Source organism: Thermobia domestica, chromosome 18, assembly GCF_964235325.1.
Source record: "Thermobia domestica chromosome 18, izTheDome1.hap1.1, whole genome shotgun sequence".
In the NCBI taxonomy this organism is placed as follows: domain Eukaryota; kingdom Metazoa; phylum Arthropoda; class Insecta; order Zygentoma; family Lepismatidae; genus Thermobia; species Thermobia domestica.
The window spans coordinates 172,777,348-172,780,532 of record NC_137471.1 but is presented as its reverse complement, the minus strand read 5'-3'; positions in this window follow the sequence as shown (position 1 = coordinate 172,780,532).

Genomic DNA, 3,185 nt, shown 5'->3' with positions numbered 1-3,185 from the left:
TACTTTCATTTGAAAAGAATTAAAGGAAGTCTGAAACAAATACCTTATAACCCTCTATACTAGCACCTATCTAGGACGCGGAGCCGCCTCCGCATAAACCCATCTTTTTTAAAGTTAATTTTGTGGACTGTCTCATCAGACCCTTACAGGCTTATGGGATATAATACTGCCATATTCTTCTCTGAGTACGGGGCCGCGGTGGCTCAGCGATAGTGTTCACCTCTTGTGCGTGGGGTCTGGTTCTATTCCAGCTTGCGTTAAGTGGGCTTTGTGGTGAACAAACACCATGTGTAAGGGTTTTCTCTTGGTTCTCCCGTTTCCTCCCACTTTCTTCATTTCACCATTTCATTCTTATCATCACCGTCTCTCTCAGCCTCGGAGAAAAGTTTTGGGACGTTAAACTCAATATTTAATTTCATTCTCTGAGTACAGGAGTCTTTGCTTAAATACTTCGGGTACTGAAGTACCATTTTTTGTTGATATCTGAAAGTTAATAATCGAAACAACTTCCGCAACGTTATACGAGAATCGGTACTATTGAACTGTAGCATTTTCTTCAATACTAGTGTGGACAGCTTTTTTTTTTAAAAAAAAAAAGGAAAACGGAATAGTAGAATACATTATCTGCCATTAATCGATTTGTTACTTTCATTCTTATTAAAAGTTCGTTTCATTCGTATTTAAAGTTATATAGCCTGATCTCTTTCATTATTACTACTACTCAGCTGATGATGTAGGGATAGTGTGTCTGGTTCCCAAGCATCGTTCGGTAGGTTGAGCGTGGGCACCAAGCTTGCTCCGGGCAGCCGTCTTGACTGAAGTTTTCCTACTTTCTCAGTGCCACCAGGCAAATGCCAAAATAGTACCTTTTATAAGGCCATGGCTGCTGCATCTCACGATCCTTGACCTTCCCCTTTCCCTAAGGATTGTATGCGTAAAGGACTAGAGAAATTTTATTCAATTTATTATTACTATCTCAATTATTTATATATTGGGACCAGAGGAGATGTGGGAAAAAAATTGTCGGAGCTGATCTTTGATTTGTAATCTTTAGTTGGGCCGAATGACTTCTTGATATGTCTTCAAGTTCCCAGGTGTGGCAAAAATGTCAACTAAATCTAATATGGCCATCACTCTGTCACTCAAGTTTAGTGTTTCTCTCTCTAACTTGGAGATTTAAAGCACATACAGTGGCTAAATCTCAACAGAACACATTACATATTATGCTGGGTCAACCAAAGAACGTTTGTTTGTTTTTCGTATAGTGTAAAAATTGAACTGTTACATTGTATTGGGGAATTCTGCTGGACTTCAGTTGGTCGAATTCGACCCTTAATTGGTAATCTCTAACGGGCAAGTTTGGCTGACATATTTCTGAAGGGCCCTATTGTGTTTGCCTTGCTACAGTATCTTTATTAGCTGTTGCCACTCAGATGGTTCAGTCATTTTCCTGTCAGCTCCATTAAAATAGGCGTGGTAAAATGTGGGTGAATAAGAGCCATAATGTTTTTTTCTCGTAATAACGGTTAACCTTCCGATTTTGATATGCCAAATCCCTGTAGGTGCAAATTATTTTTTTAAGGAGTGTAAGTTACGTGATGAACCGGGGATCAAACCTGGGACCTTCGAGCATACGTCCGATGTGCTGCCATCTGCGCAGCCAATCGATCCACTTCTCAACCACATAAATTCCACTCTATAAAAAGTTGTATACATTCTCTTTATTGTTAGTTCCCTTTTTTCTCAACGTAATTACATTCACCAAGCTTTTTGTTGCTGGTGTAACTTTTATTGTAAACTAAGATTATTCTATATATACAGTATATATATACCTTAGAAATCTAAAAAGGAAAAGGGTAGTGGTAGCTCATATAATTTCACGGAATGTATACGCTTTGTGAACGTTACGATTTATTCAACTTTACACTGACGTAAATGAAATTACCTGTTGCAGTACATGAATCGTTTTCGAATCGACAGTGGAGTATTCTACAACAGTGGATGATAGATTTATCAAACAGTGTAAACAATCTGGATAAAAAGGTGAATAATATTCTAGGCAGTAAGGATGTATCAGAAGAAGACGAGAATGACGACCATTTTGCTTCTTTGGGCGTGCTACCGTTGAAAACATTGAAAGACTTCCATAAGTTTGAACAACAGTTGAAGGACAACTCTAAACTCAGATTGAAATTGGTAAGCAACATTTTTCTTTGAATGTAGCTGTGTGTATATTATATTGTAGTTGGAGTTTATTCTGAGATCCTAATTCTACAGGTATTCACCTGTTCATCGATATGTCAGGCGTTGCTTTTTATTTTATATTTATAGGTTATACCTTTCTAGCTTGTAGTGAATGCTACTTTCTTTGATCTATGTTTTTTTATTCACTGATAGAAGTCATGGGGAACCTCCCCGATATTTCGTTCTCTCATACAGTTTGAAACTACTTGGCACATACATTATGTGCTTCCCATCTAATGCTGTATGGTAAACCGTATTCCTCAAAGTACTGTTTACGTGGGCCTGTTCGAACCAGTTGCGCATGGTGGCTCTGTAGTAGAGTGCTCACTTCTAGTTTCAAGGATCCGTGTTCGATCGCAGCCCCTGCCAACGTCGTGCTCGTGGGATTTATCGGGGCTTTCCCATTTCCTTCTACTTTCTCATTCCACCATTTCTTTCATCCATCCTTTGTCGTCTCCTTCACCCTAAGCTGGCACAACCATGGGGAGCTAAACTAAATATTTCGTTTCATTTCGCTTAATTTCTTTTTGAAGCAATGTTACCCTTAAACAGTCGACGGAATCGATTGAAAGTTAATTTTAGAAGGTGTGGAGCGTTGGGTAATCATTCGCTAGGTTGTGAGTTCTAATTACGTTTATAGTCATCCTGATTTTTTTTAAAGTTTTTATATAGTTCCACGTAGACATTTCCTAAGTGCATCATTGAGGAGAGACGGGGGTTAGTAAACCCAAGATTTTTTTGAGTTCGACAGTTTCCTCTATAGCTTGAAAAACAGAAGGGCAAAGATTGGCACGTGGGAATTATCCAATCAAATTTATTAGTGCCTAATACATTATGGAATACTTCTATCTTTCTTTGGTAGATGCTAGTGATATCATGAGCAACAAGCACCATATTGTTGACATAAGTATTGTATATGATGATGATGATGATGATGATTG